This window comes from Schistocerca nitens, chromosome 12, assembly GCF_023898315.1.
Source record: "Schistocerca nitens isolate TAMUIC-IGC-003100 chromosome 12, iqSchNite1.1, whole genome shotgun sequence".
Lineage (NCBI taxonomy): Eukaryota > Metazoa > Arthropoda > Insecta > Orthoptera > Acrididae > Schistocerca > Schistocerca nitens.
This window is the reverse complement of record NC_064625.1, coordinates 118,880,526-118,898,293: the sequence shown is the minus strand read 5'-3', so window position 1 is coordinate 118,898,293 and position 17,768 is coordinate 118,880,526. Positions and strand designations below refer to the sequence as shown.

At 47.5% G+C, this 17,768-nt stretch overlaps 1 pseudogene; it reads right to left on the bottom strand.

Moving 5' to 3' along the window:
- Positions 1-13,020: 13,020 nt before the first annotated feature.
- LOC126215445 (5S ribosomal RNA) lies at positions 13,021-13,138 on the bottom strand (annotated as a pseudogene).
- Positions 13,139-17,768: the final 4,630 nt, after the last annotated feature.

Genomic DNA, 17,768 nt, shown 5'->3' with positions numbered 1-17,768 from the left:
ACCATGAACTTTTAGGCACAGAAGAAAGGGGGGTGGGAGCTGATGAGTGAAAGGGGGGGGGGGCGGAAAGAGGGAGAGAATGGGAGGGATGGAGGCGAGAGGGAAGTATGTAGAGTCGAGTATAGAAAGATAGGAGGAAGACTGTCGATATAAAGAAGGGCGTGCTGCTTTATTCTTTGGACTTCCGACTGCTGCGGGTGACACGGCAGCCAGTTCCGACGTCGGCCGTCAATTGAGCGACCATTTATTTCCCTGCCGCCGCTCCTGCTGCAACTGCTAACTGGCAGGGCCGGCCATTTATATCAACTGCGGTGGGCTGGTACACAGCCGGAAGGAAGGGCTGCGAGCGAGTGTGAAGCGCCTAACGGAGACAGATAGCGCGCCGCCCGCCTGCAGCCGCAGATGGAAGGGCGTGGAAAATAATTTATCTGCCCGGGACACCCTTACCCTCTGCTGGCTAGCATCCCAGCCTAGCACGTGCCGGGCGCCCACTGCGCCGTGCGGGACGGCATAACAGTCGGGCGCCCGCAGTGGTCACCCTCCGTCCAGTGTAGTGGATCCCAAACTTTGCCTTTGAGGTCATTCACGTATTAATTAGTAAGCCGCTCCCTCCCCTCATCATCAACAACACCAACGTTAACACCTAGTTAAATTTCAGAACGAAGCCAAATTATCTTTGAACATATTTATTTTCAAAACGATGACTGATAAATACACTAATGACCATTAAAATTACTACACCACGAAGATGACGTGCTACAGACGCGAAATTTAACCGACAGGAAGAAGATGCTGTGGTATGCAAATGATTAGCTTTTTCAGAGCATTCACACAAGGTTGGCGCCGGTGCTGACATGAGGAAGGTTTCCAACCGATTTCTCATACACAAACAGCAGTTGACCGGCGTTGCCTGGTGAAACGTTGTTGTGATGCTTCGTGTAAGGAGGAGAAATGCGTACCATCACGATTCCGACTTTGATAGAAGTCGGATTGTAGCCTAACGCGATTACGGTTTATCGTATCGCGACATTGCTGCTCGCCTTGGTCGAGATCCAATGGAATATGGAATCGGTGGGTTCAGGAGGGTAATACGGAACGCCTTGCTGGATCCCAACGGCCTCGTGTCACTAGCAGTCGAGATGACAGCCTTCTTATCCGAATGGCTGTAACGGATCGTGTAGCCACGTCTCGATCCCTGAGTCAACAGATGGGAACGTTTGCAAGACAACAACCATCTGCACCAACAGTTCGACGACATTTGCAGCAGTATGGACTATCAGCTCGGAGACCATGGCTGCGGTTACCCTCGACGCTGCATCACAGATAGGAGCGCCTGCGATGGTGTACTCAACGATGAACCTGGGTGCACGAATAGCAAAACGTCATTTTTTCGGATGAATCCAGGTTCTGTTTATAGCATCATGATGGTCGCATCCTTGTTTGGCGACATCGCAGTGAACGCACGTTGGAAGCGTGTATTCGTCATCGACATACTGGCGTATCACCCGGCGTGATGGTATGGGGTGCCATTGGTGACATGTCTCGGTGACCTCTTGTTCGCATTGACGGAACTTTGAACAGTGGACGTTACATTTCAGATGTGTTACGACCCGTGGATCTACCCTACATTTCAGCAGGATAATGCACGACCGCATGTTGCTCTCCTGTACGGGCCTTTCTGGATACAGAAAATGTTCGACTTTTGCCCTGGCCAGCACATTCTCGAGATCTCTCACCAAGTGAAAACGTCTGGTCAATGGTGACCGAGCAACTATCTCGTCACAATACGCCAGTCACTACTCTTGATGGACTGTCGTATCGTGTTGAAGCTGCATGGGCAGCTGTGCCTGTACACGCCATTCAAGCTCAGTTTGACTCAATGCCCAGGCGTATCAAGGCCATTATTACGGCCAGAGGTGGTTGTTCTGAGTACTGATTTCTCAGGATCTATTCACCCAATTTGCGTGAAAATTTAATCTCATGTCAGGTCTAGTATAATATATTTCTGCAATTAATACCCGGTTATCATCTGCATTTCTTCTTGGTGTACAAATTTTAATGGCTAGTAGTGTAGTGTTTGTTCTCTTTGTGTTTTATCTAACATTCACAGAAGAAATTTTCATCAGATATTTAGCAATTGTTACCTGTATGCATGGTACAAAGCGCAAAGTACGTGTTTAGCAGGTAGACTATGTGAAGATGATCTTTCACAACCACTATTTTCCACACATAACTGCTTGGTTTTGAATAAATTATTACAATCTTAAAAAATTAAATTAATAATAATAAGCTTTAAAAAAATCAGTTTGGTGACTGACAAAACCGAACCGTTTTTGACTTCTACTCCGAAAACGTGATTTTACTCCCAGCTTGGCAACCACTAGTATAGTGGGTCTTTTAAGTGCACAGTGTTAAGGCAGAAGAAAATGAAGTTCCAGATTCAAACGCTACCGTCAGTATAATCGAGAGGGGGACGAAACACGACGGAAGATACGCCGCCAGAAGTGCAGTGCCAGATACATGCAGCTTTCTCCCCCTACAGTGGTAAAGTATTTTCTGTAGAGGGGGCGATAAAAAAGTATCCGTTCGAAGCCGGTACAGTCCAGAATCGGTACGCTAATCGGGAAAAATCACCGTGAGCACTGGGGAAATATCCCACCGACGCACCAGGTTGCAGATATCGGTTTAGCAAAACACCGTGTCCTACTGAGTGAAGAATTCCTGCCACAATCCTCGTCCGACATGAATCGTCGTCCCTTCGAGGCGTCTTTTAAGGGACCAAGGGTGTGGTAATCGCACGAGGAGAGATCGAAACTGTGGGGCATCATCAGCTGCTCTGTTGTTTGTGTCCGTGATGTAATAGGCTGGCCTCCCAGATCGACCGGCGTCTTGTGTGCAGTCGAGACCAGCAACGTGACGCACTATTCCGCAACGGTGGTCTGCGACTGACATGCTGCCCCATACACATTCTTCATTAAATGAATTTCATCCATAGTGGGTGCTGTTGAACTCCGTGACTGTTCCTTAATACGTTGTAGAAAAATTTCCGCTACCAGCAACAGTGAAAGGTTATTTATTTGTCGAACGACCGGTTTCGGACTTGCGCCCATCCTCAGGTGCTTATAATGTACATGTTTATATTGCTGGAGATTACTGTATAAATACAAAAAAAATTGCTGGTGACTAAATAGATATAAGTGGGACAACTGTAAGTGGCGTCCGCAGCCCGTGGTCGTGCGGTAGCGTTCTCGCTTCCCACGCCCGGGTTCCCGGGTTCGATTCCCGGCGGGGTCAGGGATTTTCTCTGCCTCGTGATGACTGGGTGTTGTGTGCTGTCCTTAGGTTAGTTAGGTTTAAGTAGTTCTAAGTTCTAGGGGACTGATGACCATCGATGTTAAGTCCCATAGTGCTCAGAGCCATTTGAACCATTTGAACTGCAAGTGGCAAGGCATCATTTCTCGAAACTATATCTGTACTTACACAAAGATGAAGCATCATTATTATAGTTACGCTGTGGTGACAGTCTTTCCACTTAGTTACACACTTACCATTTTCACGTCCATATTTCAGTTTTATAAAGTTTAGCTGCAATTTCACTATTACGATGTGCACTAGTGAAATACACTGTGTTTACATACACAGTGATGGAATACTAAGAAATACAGTACAATACAAATGCCATTCCATCGTACCTGTTGTATAGTAGCAACTGTACGCAGACCCGTTTGTCATAAAATCTCGAAATCGTTTCATCGTTAGGCGCCATTTGTCCTGCAATTGAATATGACAGATGGTTCTGTATTTACAAAAGCTTCCAGTAGAATTGTACGTTCAAGTCGCGGTCTCCTTTTCAAGTGGCACCTGCCAATGTCAGAAAATACTTAAAATGCCAGCATAGCATGTATTCACGACACACGATTCACACCTGAAGTAATGCATACAAATTTGAACACACCGTACGCTCTCAGTTAAGCAAGTACTAGTTATAAAGTGGTAGCATTAGCAAGCACAGTTTTTCAGTAGTTTCGAGATTTCCCTATAAGCGACATATTCGCCACATGAGAGATCAATAATTGTATTAATATTTTCTTTTATTTATCGTTTACTTTGCAACCTCAATTGTGCATTTTCACGGTATGAGTCGTTTCGATCTAACTGTATCGCCTTCAGATCTAAAAACAAAGTAAATCTTCGTGTATACTGCCCATTATTTTACAAAAAGTAGAAAAGTATCGTACATAACTGTTTAATACACCTACTGTATGCAGCTGCGTCAGCAACCCGACGTGTCTGTAACGGAACGACATATCACAATATTGGAATATACAATCGTGCTCTGTTTACTCTCGGGAATGAAGATGTTTCAAAATCAAATGGCTCTGAGCACTATGGGACTTAACTTCTGAGGTCATCAGTCCCCTAGACTTAGAACTACTTAAACCTAACTAACCTAAGGACATCACACACATCCATGCCCGAGGCAGGATTCGAACCTGCGACCGTAGCGGTCACGCGGTTCCAGACTATAGCGCCTAGATCCGCTCGGTCACTCCGGCCGGCATGAAGATGTTTGTTTTTGTTTGTGGAGTTGTTGTGTGTGAAATCTTATGGGACTTAACTGCTATGGTCACTAGTCCCTAAGCTTACACACTACTTAACCTAAATTATCCTAAGGACAAACACACAACCCATGCCCGAGGGAGGACTCGAACCTCGGCTAATCACGCGCGGCTTGTTTGTGGAAACACAGTGTATTTCACTAGTGCACATCGTAAAAGTGAAATTGCAGCTAAACTTTATAAAACTGAAATATGGACGTGAAAATGGTAAGTGTGTAACTAAGTGGAAAGACTGTCACCACAGCGTAACTTTAATAATGATGCTTCATCTTTGTGTAAGTACAGATATAGTTTCGACAAATTCTGCCTTGCCACTTGCAGTTGTCCCACTTGTATCTGTTTCGTCACCAGCAATTTGTTTTGTATTTCTACAGTGATCTCCAGCAATATAAACAGGTACATGAATGTATAAATACCTGAGGATGGGCGCAGGCCCGAAGCCGGTCGTGTGACAAATAAATAACCTTTTATTGTGACTGTTAACGGAAATTTTTCTACAACATTCTTCAGTCTCAGGTGGATGACTACCGGTGTTTGTGTTCAGCCAAGAAAATAATAACAGCACGTAGATGCTCTTTAGACACTTTCGGTGATTTGGTATGTACTGTAACCACGTCGGAAAGACAGGAATGCAACACTAATCCCATGTCGGTGCTTATGTACCGCATCGAAGTCGCACTACGTTTAATATACAGGGTGATTCAAAAAGAATACCACAACTTTAGGAATTTAAAACTCTGCAACGACAAAAGGCAGAGCTAAGCACTATCTGTCGGCGAATTAAGGGAGCTATAAAGTTTCATTTAGTTGTACATTTGTTCGCTTGAGGCGCTGTTGACTAGGCGTCAGCGTCAGTTGATGCTAACTCAACAGAAAGCTTTTTGTGTTATTGAGTACGGCAGAAGTGAATCGACGACAGTTGTTCAGCGTGCATTTCGAACGAAGTATGGTGTTAAACCTATGATAGGTGGTGTATTAAACGTTGGTATAAACAGTTTAGAGAGAATGGGTGTTTGTGCAAAGGGAAAAGTTCTGGACGGCCGAGAACGAGTGATGAAAATGTAGCATGCATCCAGCAAGCACTTGTTCACAGCCCAGGAAAATCGACTCGCAGTGCTAGCAGAGAGCTGCAAATTCCACAATCAACTGTATGGAGAGTCCTACGAAAAAGGTTAGTTATGAAACCTGAACGTCAACTACCCGAGGCGATGGATCGGCCGCCAGGCAGCCCGTGACAGAGCACTTCATCACTGGCCTCCAAGAAGCCCTGATCTTACCCCCTGCGATTTTTTATTATGGGGGTATGTTAAGGATATGGTGTTTCGGCCCACCTCTCCCAGCCACCATTGATGATTTGAAACGAGAAATAACAGCAGCTATCCAAACTGTTACGCCTGATATGCTACAGAGAGTGTGGAACGAGTTGGAGTAACGGGTTGATATTGCTCGTGTGTCTGGAGGGGGCCATATTGAACATCTCTGAACTTGTTTTTGAGTGAAAAAAAACCTTTAAAAATTCTCTTTGTAATGATGTATAACAGAAGGTTATATTATGTTTATTTCATTAAATACACATTTTTAAAGTTGTGGTATTCTTTTTGAATCACCCTGTATTCTGTAGCAACGCTCTCAAACGGAAACTTTTTGACCGCCCCTTATTTTATTGAGTGGCACTAAGAAACAATAAAAAATAGTTGTAAACGTTATTTATTCACAGAGATGAAATCTCAGAAGAGAGACCATGTTCAAGTAACGGATTAACACTACAAGTTTAAGAATGCTGTTTTCGCGTTCGCAGATGAAGCTGTTACTCACCACCTAGTGAAGTCATCAAGATCAAAAATAACTGCAAAATGAGTTTGGCACGGTATCTGCAAGATATGAAAGGTGGAAATTTGCTTAAAACAACAAAAACTGAGAGGTGCTTCACACGAGCACCAAAAAGGAATACGTTAAATTTCCGTTGCGTGATAAATCACACAAACCTAAAGGCTGACAATTTAGCGAAGTACCTAGGATTTACAACTAACAGTTTAATTTCTAACGATCACACAGAAAATGTCGTGGAGTAGGCGAACTAAAGATTGCGTTTTACTGGCAGAACACTTAAAATATGCAACAGATCTACTAAACAGACTGCCTACACTACACTCGTCCATTCTCCTTTGGAGTTCTGCTGTGGCCGGCCGCGGTGGTCTAGCGGTTCTAGGCGCGCAGTCCGGAACCGCGCGACTGCTACGGTCGCAGGTTCGAATCCTGCCTCGGGCATGGATGTGTGTGATGTCCTTAGGTTAGTTAGGTTTAAGTAGTTCTAAGTTCTAGGGGACTGATGACCACAGATGTTAAGTCCCATAGTGCTCAGAACCATTTGAACCATTTTTAGTTCTGCTGTGCGGTGTGCGATCTTTACCAGATACGAGTAACGGGGTACATCGAGAAAGCTCGAAGAAGAACAGCACATTTTTTGTTGTTGAGAAATAGGGGAGAGTGTGTCACCGACGTGATACACGGTTGGGCTTGGAAACGATTAAAAGAAAGGCGTTTTTGGTTTCAGTAGGATTTTCTCACGAAATTTCAATCACCAACTTTTTCTTCCGAATGCAAATATATTTTGTTGACGCCAACATACATAGGGAGACACGATCACCACAATAACATAGGCTCGGGTGGAAATATATTGGTGTTCGTTATTTCCGCGTGCTATTTGGTTAAATAAAGAACAATTGTGAAAATGATTCGATGAACCATCTTCCAGGCATTTAAGTATGATTTTTAGAGTACCGATGTAGATGTAGCATTAATTCTTGAGCTGAAGACGATCCCTTTACCAAAACTAGTTGCCTGCTAGGAAATATTCATTGTAACAGCTTTTAGAGGCTCCATGGTGCCGGTCTCTCAATGACGGACACTAGGAGATGTGCCGGAGGTGGTTCTGTCGGAAGCAAAGACGATGACTGAGCTTGAGTTGTTTTTTTGTCGATGAAGGGGGGGGGGGACGCTTGCTGCATTTCAGTAATTATCCTTTCCAAATAACAAAAGCAGTGTGTAAATTTGTCAGTTTATTTATTTCTCCCATAACAAAATTAGTTTTATGGTGCTATGGAATGTAGCTAAGTGTTAGAGGATATAATGGAAATACGTATTGTGGACACGAGAAGATATTCTATTGAAAACTGTCAAAACAAACCTCGAGATTTTGAAACTGGTAAAGCGTATAAAGTAAACATTACCTTTGTGGCTCTGCATCACTGTAATCTACTTCTTAAGGGGTCGGATATCAACATTGTTCTAGGCGTCAAAAACCAAAACTGTGATGGTATCAGATGGAACATTTGAAACTTCGTGCCTACATTCCGTCATGCAAAGGACCCTCATGCTTCGAAATACTGAAAACCATGAAGAAATTATTGTTTTATGATCACTCTTATTTTTGATGAGCGCTTGAAAACGTGAATTTCTTGATTTTACGCCACTCACCAAGAACGATTTGTTGTATATATGATTTCTAACACGCAAGCATGGCGAATTCACTAGTTTCATGCAAATTTCTCACGAAGAGACTATGCCGGTCCATCTAGAAACAATTATCAACCACAATGTGGATCTGGAAATAACACGTGTTTAAATATAGTGCAATCCTTTGCCAAACAAAATCAAAACGAGAGTGACAATCGAAGATACAGACTATCAGACTAATATCTGGTGCGATTCAAAAATTGGAGCTGTTCTCCGCGGCAGTAACGTCCCTTAGCATTGTGGAGAATAGGGTTGCCAACGTTATTGCAGCTACTTGCCGTTTTCTTTATCTTTTTTTTACCTTTCTGGTTAAAATCCTAAAGATTCGCTTCCTGTAAAATCTTGGTTTCAAAATTACTGAAGCTACAGACTGAGTTCAAGGTGCCTATCTCAGTTGGAAGATCAAAGGATTTCCAGCAAGAGGCGAAAGTCCGGTTATACGCAGCTTCCTTCAGCAAAACGAGAAGCTGTCTTGTGTTTGCTATGAACTCTCCAGTGCGAAGCTGGTGTAATATACGACACGCATGTATTTTTCTTATTAGCCAACGTTGAAGATCTATGTTAGAACCGAGAAAGACACATGCAAGGGGAATACGTAGTTGGAGGCTGAAGGTGTGGAGTAATCTTAGCAGCTTATATAGAGGGAAAAATGTGGGGAGCGGAGAGGGGTTAAGTACTTCTGCCGCTTGTAGCTGTAAGGCGCAAAACAGTAGCGACCGGAGAAATGTGGAAGAAATTTCTCACTCGCGTTTATGACTCATGGATGGCCATTGCAGGGCTGCCAAGGTAACGCAGACAAATTCCCTTTAATTTAGACCAGAATGAGGCCGCGCCCTGTGCGGTGGGGGTGGAGGGGCGGGTAGGCAGGGAGAAAGAGAATGTCGCCAGTAAGAGGACAAAGGGAACAGGTTGGCGGAGCAGAGGAACAGGTGAGAGTTGGAAGGAGCGAGAGACGCAGTCAGGGGGGAAGGGAAACGGGGCCGCGAGAGACGGGCGCAGACAGCGGAAATGAAACACCGCCACCGCCGAGACGCCAGGGGTGGGCTCAGGTGGAGGAAGCGCTGTGGGGGAGGAAATAAATGGAAATACAGGGCGGGCAGTCCGGGGATGTCTGTGTTTCATCGCCGTGATGAATGTCGGGATTAGGAGTACAGCCGCCCCAGGTAATGTATGTATACACTCCGGCAAGAGTCGTAGCTACGCGGAAATTGATGCGCTTCGTCTGCCTAATGATGAAATACGCGCCCCCCCTCCTCCTCCACCCCACACCGCCACGGCAAAAGTAGTTATCGTTCCGGTTTTCTTTCGCAGCCCAGCCATAACTCTTTTCCCCTTTTCTGCAAAGCAGCTGGCAGCGGAGTAATTGGAGTTGAAGCACCCGGTTGGATTCCGGCACTCAAGTACCAGCTGAGGGTTTGAGCAGTGTTGGGGAAGGGCAAAAGTGGGAGAGGGGGGGCGGAGGGGAGAGAGGAAAGGGGGGAGGTAAGCGTAGCCTCGGCGCGGAATGAATGGCGGAGCAGGTTATTGGCTTGTATAGTGGCCATTAAGGTCGCGGAGGTAGTGGAGGAAACGGGTGGTGCTCGGGGGGAAATACGTCTGTTGTGGGTAGGTTTTGATGAGCGTGGAGATTTGCAGCTGACGAGGCCAGGGGAAGGGGCAACGTGGGAATCATGACACCCGACTCAAATACACTCCTGGAAATTGAAATAAGAACACCGTGAATTCATTGTCCCAGGAAGGGGAAACTTTATTGACACATTCCTGGGGTCAGATACATCACATGATCACACTGACAGAACCACAGGCACATAGACATAGGCAACAGAGCATGCACAATGTCGGCACTAGTACAGTGTATATCCACCTTTCGCAGCAATGCAGGCTGCTATTCTCCCATGGAGACGATCGTAGAGATGCTGGATGTAGTCCTGTGGAACGGCTTGCCATGCCATTTCCACCTGGCACCTCAGTTGGACCAGCGTTCGTGCTGGACGTGAAGACCGCGTGAGACGACGCTTCATCCAGTCCCAAACATGCTCAATGGGGGACAGATCCGGAGATCTTGCTGGCCAGGGTAGTTGACTTACACCTTCTAGAGCACGTTGGGTGGCACGGGATACATGCGGACGTGCATTGTCCTGTTGGAACAGCAAGTTCCCTTGCCGGTCTAGGAATGGTAGAACGATGGGTTCGATGACGGTTTGGATGTACCGTGCACTATTCAGTGTCCCCTCGACGATCACCAGTGGTGTACAGCCAGTGTAGGAGATCGCTCCCCACACCATGATGCCGGGTGTTGGCCCTGTGTGCCTCGGTCGTATGCAGTCCTGATTGTGGCGCTCACCTGCACGGCGCCAAACACGCATACGACCATCATTGGCACCAAGGCAGAAGCGACTCTCATCGCTGAAGACGACACGTCTCCATTCGTCCCTCCATTCACGCCTGTCGCGACACCACTGGAGGCGGGCTGCACGATGTTGGGGCGTGAGCGGAAGACGGCCTAACGGTGTGCGGGAGCGTAGCCCAGCTTCGTGGAGACGGTTGCGAATGGTCCTCGCCGATACCCCAGGAGCAACAGTGTCCCTAATTTGCTGGGAAGTGGCGGTGCGGTCCCCTACGGCACTGCGTAGGATCCTACGGTCTTGGCGTGCATCCGTGCGTCGCTGCGGTCCGGTCCCAGGTCGACGAGCACGTGCACCTTCCGCCGACCACTGGCGACAACATCGATGTACTGTGTAGACCTCACGCCCCACGTGTTGAGCAATTCGGCGGTACGTCCACCCGGCCTCCCGCATGCCCACTATACGCCCTCGCTCAAAGTCCGTCAACTGCACATACGGTTCACGTCCACGCTGTCGTGGCATGCTACCAGTGTTAAAGACTGCGATGGAGCTCCGTATGCCACGGCAAACTGGCTGACTGACGGCGGCGGTGCACAAATGCTGCGCAGCTAGCGCCATTCGACGGCCAACACCGCGGTTCCTGGTGTGTCCGTTGTGCCGTGCGTGTGATCATTGCTTGTACAGCCCTCTCGCAGTGTCCGGAGCAAGTATGGTGGGTCTGACACACCGGTGTCAATGTGTTCTTTTTTCCATTTCCAGGAGTGTATCAATTTTCTGAAAACGTTATAGATGTGTTGTGGTGCCGAATGATAAGGAACAGGAATTAGAATTTTTGTTAAAGAATTATCTGCGTGCCACAGCTAATATCAGGCAGAGTAAAGACAGAGTCATCGAGTGAGGTGGTGCAGTGGTTAGAACACTGGACTCGCAACTGGGAGGATGACGGTTGAAATTCGCATTTGGCCATTTGGCCATCCTGCTTTAGGTTTTCTCTGATTTACCTGAATTGCCTCAGGCAAATGCCAGGATGGTTCAATTGAAACAGAACAACCGACTCCCTTCCCCATCCTACCCTAATCTGATGGGACCGATGTCCTCACTGTTTGGCCCCCTACCCACAAGCAAGCAAGCAAGCAACCAACCAACCAACAACCAACCAACCACCCAAAGGCAGGGACAGAGGCAGAGTCTGAAGCAAAAGCAAACCAGTACCGTCGCAAATGGGTCAGAGATGAAAATCCATTTCAGAATCGTCACTAGATGCCAAGCGCCAAGTACACATCCAGCAGGTAGATGGCAGAGACAGGAAGCCAAAGCTGAGAAACACACATTCGTTACCGCAAAAGCAGCAGTCAACAGCCTGTAATGGATTATTGAGTGAAGGTAGCAGAACGAGGATCACTGACAGTAGAGAACAAGCAGGACACAGTTGGTCATTAGGAAACAAAGGTCATGTTATACCACTACACTGGTCCCGTTAAGAAAACCACCTTTCCAGCTGTCAGGACGTGGGACATTGGGGTAAATGACATTCACAGGAATAGCACTCGATTCTGTGATTAGAAGAAATGGTTCAAATGGCACTGTGCACTATGGGACTCAACTTCTGAGGTCATTAGTCCCCTAGAACTTAGAACTACTTAAACCTAACCAACCTAAAGACATCACACACATCCATGCCCGAGGCAGGATTCGAACCTGCGACCGTAGCGGTCTCGTGGTTCCAGACTGCAGCGCCTAGAACCGCACGGCCACTTCGGCCGGCGATTAGAACAGTGTAGTGAATCGTTGTCCCAGGATCTCGCATGAATTAGCCAAAGGTGCTCTTGAGACGCTGACTTACACTTGGACAAGCCCAAGCTGCTCGTTGTCTACCATGTACTGGTGGGTAGACCCGCCGCCGCCGCCGCCGCCGCCACCGCCACCACCACCACCACCACCACCACCACCACATCGCAAAGTGCTGGTGGCACTAACTTCGTGACAAAAACCAGAACTGAGGGACTCTCAGCGTCCCTGTTCCTGTTAATCACTCAGGTGCCTATGGATGCTGAGACCTATCAGGCCGGTATGGAGTAGACCAATCCACCACACGCCTTCTGATACTAGGTACATCGCTGATTGGTCGTCGAGGTCACCATAGAAATGGAAGTGGGAAGAGTGCGCTCCTACAACCAGTGCAAAACCTACAGCCACGACCTGCCAGACAGCTGCCGGTATGACACCGAGACAGCTGACGCGGCACCCTGCACGTGCTCAGCTGACCGGACACAAGTCAACCGAAATCATTCGATTAGGTGAATGCAACATCACCCGAGTTGTAAATCTAAAAACTAAACTAAGCTCCGTCCGAACAGGCCCAACGGTACCAACCGGACATCGTGTCATCCTCAACCCACAGGCGTCACTGGATGCGGATATGGAGGGTCATGTGGTCAGCACACCGCTCTCCCGGCCGCATGTCTTTACAAGACCGGAGCCGCTACTTCTCAATCAAGTAGCTCCTCAGTTTGCCTCACAAGAGCTGAGTGCAGCCCGCTTGCCAACAGCGCTCGGCAGACAGGATGGTCACCCATCCAAGTGCTAGCCCAGCCCGAAAGCGCTTAACTTCGGTGATCTGACGGGAACCAGTGTTACCACTGCGGCAAGGCCGTTGGCCTAGTTGTAAATATAATGTCTAAAATCATAGAACTCTAACACTGCTTGAGTAGTGCCGAAGATGCTTCGCAGGTTCTCCTTGCGCAAGAAGTATCGCCCACTGCAGAGATACTGCACAGCAAAGTGGTATCAGGGGGCGCCAATGAAATGCCGGGCAGAAGCCGTGCCTCCCGTAGTCCCGAGGCGCCACCGCCGCGCCTCTGCCCTGAAATAGCGCTGCCAGAGGCCAAGAGGGCAGTTCTGTCCGAGGTCGGCTCCGCCCACTTCCAGCAAGTTCCTGTCGGGGTAACGTCGTCGTGCTGCCTACTCCGCCGTGACGCAGCCCCTGGAGTGAAGAGACTACTGTCTCCTGTGAACAGTGCCTACGCGCCAGCGATGTCAGAACTGCGTCAACAAGTGTCCACAATTTTTGTAGTCCTGTCTTCCTCAGTTGCGTGTAATATTAAGGTATATTGATAATTTTTACTTATGGACCGTCTGACAGTAACTGAATAAAACACAATTTTAGTGCCATACGCGTTTCGCCTTTATTTTCTGCAAGGCCTCATCAGTGGCCTGGAATATGTACATATGTTAGCTACAGGGTGTTTCAAAAATTACCGGTATATTTGAAACGGCAATAAAAACTAAACGAGCAGCGATAAAAATACACCGTTTGTTGCAATATGCTTGGGACAACAATACATTTTCAGACAGATAAACTTTCGAAATTACAGTAGTTACAATTTTCAACAACAGATGGCGCTGCAAGTGATGTGAAAGATATAGAAGACAACGCAGTCTGTGGGTGCACCATTCTGTACGTCGTCTTTCTGCTGTAAGCATGTGCTGTTCACAACGTGCAAGTGTGCTGTAGACAACATGGTTTATTCCTTAGAACAGAGGATTTTTCTGGTGTTGGAATTCCACCGCCTAGAACACAGTGTTGTTGCAACAAGACGAAGTTTTCAACGGAGGTTTAATGTAACCAAAGGACCGAAAAGCGATACAATAAAGGATCTGTTTGCAAAATTTCAACGGACTGGGAACGTGACGGATGAACGTGCTGGAAAGGTAGGGCGAACGCGTACGGCAACCACAGAGGGCAACGCGCAGCTAGTGCAGCAGGTGATTCAACAGCGGCCTCGGGTTTCCGTTCGCCGTGTTGCAGCTGCGGTCCAAATGACGCTAACGTCCACGTATCGTCTCATGCGCCAGAGTTTACACCTCTATCCATACAAAATTCAAACGTGGCAACCCCTCAGCGCCGCTACCATTGCTGCACGAGAGACATTCGCTAACGATATAGTGCACAGGATTGATGACGGCGATATGCATGTGGGCAGCATTTGGTTTACTGACGAAGCTTATTTTTACCTGGACGGCTTCGTCAATAAACAGAACTGGCGCATATGGGGAACCGAAAAGCCCCATGTTGCAGTCCCATCGTCCCTGCATCCCCAAAAAGTACTGGTCTGGGCCGCCATTTCTTCCAAAGGAATCATTGGCCCATTTTTCAGATCCGAAACGATTACTGCATCACGCTATCTGGACATTCTTCGTGAATTTGTGGCGGTACAAACTGCCTTAGACGACACTGCGAACACCTCGTGGTTTATGCAAGATGGTGTCCGGCCACATCGCACGGCCGACGTCTTTAATCTCCTGAATGAATATTTCGATGATCGTGTGATTGCTTTGGGCTATCCGAAACATACAGGAGGCGGCGTGGATTGGCCTCCCTATTCGCCAGACATGAACCCCTGTGACTTCTTTCTGCGGGGACACGTGAAAGACCACGTCTACCGCCAGAATCCAGAAACAATTGAACAGCTGAAGCAGTACATCTCATCTGCATGTGAAGCCATTCCGCCAGACACGTTGTCAAAGGTTTCGGGTAATTTCATTCAGAGACTACGCCATATTATTGCTACACATGGTGGATATGTGGAAAATATCGTACTGTAGAGTTTCCCAGACCGCAGCGCCATCTGTTGTTGAAAATTGTAACTTCTGTAATTTCGAAAGTTTGTCTGCCTGAAAATGTACTGTTGTCCCAAGCATATTGCAACAAACGGTGTATTTCTATCGCTGCTCGTTTAGTATTTATTGCCGTTTCAAATATACCGGTCATTTTTGAAACACCCTGTATTTTATTTACATTTTTGTCACTGTGCCTATAGGTTATCAACAGTTCTGGTGGTTGGTATTTCCTATTAAGTAGTAATGTTTTGAACTGTACTTATAGGTTGTGTGGACAATTTGTTACATATTACGCTCCTGTTGCATTTTTGGTACATATGTACATATTCCAGGGCACTGATGATGCCTTGCAGAAAATAAAGGCGAAACGCATATGGCACTAAAATTGTGTTTTATTCAGTTGCTGTCAGACGGTCCACAAGTAAAAATTATCAATATACCGTAATAAGTGTCTACAAACGTGTGTTTTCTAGTGACTGTAGTGAAACCACAGTACGGCCATTCCGACCTCGCAACAAGTCGCTACCGAGTTATCGTAGCTCATCTAGTGTGTTCCGAAGCGCAAGTCCACTTGTGCAGCTTCATAGCTATAGCCGAGCCTCGCGAGGAAAGGCAGGTTTCGTTGTAATTAATAAAGTGTTAACTTATTCATAGTCTTCTACTTAACTGTATTACCACTGGCCACCTCAGTGTCCAAGAAGTTGGACACAACATTCTTCAGCCATCCTGTCAAAACTGGAAAGCAGTTGCGGCTAGGGCTGTTGATAGAATATAGATATTACCTTTTTTTTGTACAAGTATCGGTATATATCGGCAACACTTTTTCACCGATATGTCAATATCGAAATGGCAATAAAGAATGCTGATATTTTTATTTAATATTATACTTTTTTCGCTATTTTCGACATACACTCCTGGAAATGGAAAAAAGAACACATTGACACCGGTGTGTCAGACCCACCATACTTGCTCCGGACACTGCGAGAGGGCTGTACAAGCAATGATCACACGCACGGCACAGCGGACACACCAGGAACCGCGGTGTTGGCCGTCGAATGGCGCTAGCTGCGCAGCATTTGTGCACCGCCGCCGTCAGTGTCAGCCAGTTTGCCGTGGCATACGGAGCTCCATCGCAGTCTTTAACACTGGTAGCATGCCGCGACAGCGTGGACGTGAACCGTATGTGCAGTTGACGGACTTTGAGCGAGGGCGTATAGTGGGCATGCGGGAGGCCGGGTGGACGTACCGCCGAATTGCTCAACACGTGGGGCGTGAGGTCTCCACAGTACATCGATGTTGTCGCCAGTGGTCGGCGGAAGGTGCACGTGCCCGTCGACCTGGGACCGGACCGCAGCGACGCACGGATGCACGCCAAGACCGTAGGATCCTACGCAGTGCCGTAGGAGACCGCACCCCCACTTCCCAGCAAATTAGGGACACTGTTGCTCCTGGGGTATCGGCGAGGACCATTCGCAACCGTCTCCATGAAGCTGGGCTACGGTCCCGCACACCGTTAGGCCGTCTTCCGCTCACGCCCCAACATCGTGCAGCCCGCCTCCAGTGGTGTCGCGACAGGCGTGAATGGAGGGACGAATGGAGACGTGTCGTCTTCAGCGCTGAGAGTCGCTTCTGCCTTGGTGCCAATGATGGTCGTATGCGTGTTTGGCGCCGTGCAGGTGAGCGCCACAATCAGGACTGCATACGACCGAGGCACACAGGGCCAACACCCGGCATCATGGTGTGGGGAGCGATCTCCTACACTGGCCGTACACCACTGGTGATCGTCGAGGGGACACTGAATAGTGCACGGTACATCCAAACCGTCATCGAACCCATCGTTCTACCATTCCTAGACCGGCAAGGGAACTTGCTGTTCCAACAGGACAATGCACGTCCGCATGTATCCCGTGCCACCCAACGTGCTCTAGAAGGTGTAAGTCAACTACCCTGGCCAGCAAGATCTCCGGATCTGTCCCCCATTGAGCATGTTTGGGACTGGATGAAGCGTCGTCTCACGCGGTCTGCACGTCCAGCACGAACGCTGGTCCAACTGAGGCGCCAGGTGGAAATGGCATGGCAAGCCGTTCCACAGGACTACATCCAGCATCTCTACGATCGTCTCCATGGGAGAATAGCAGCCTGCATTGCTGCGAAAGGTGGATATACACTGTACTAGTGCCGACATTGTGCATGCTCTGTTGCCTGTGTCTATGTGCCTGTGGTTCTGTCAGTGTGATCATGTGATGTATCTGACCCCAGGAATGTGTCAATAAAGTTTCCCCTTCCTGGGACAATGAATTCACGGTGTTCTTATTTCAATTTCCAGGAGTGTAGATATTACCTTTTTTTTTGTAGAAGTATCGGTATATATCGGCAACACTTTTTTCAGCGATATGTCAATATCGAAATGGCAGTAAAGAATGCTGATATTTTTATTTAATATACTTTTTTCGCTATTTTCGACATATATTTGAAGTTGTTCTTTTGAAACTGTAGTAGAACATAATTTTGCTTTCACTATGTGAAGGAGCCTTGCTACTTTTTGAACTTTCTCACGTCCAGTGTTTCTCTTCGACTGTGTCAACCAAGTGTGGATGCAAGAGAGTAGTAGTCCGAATGCATGGGGGGAGGGGAGGGGTGATGTGAATGGAATAACAAAAGATTCCGA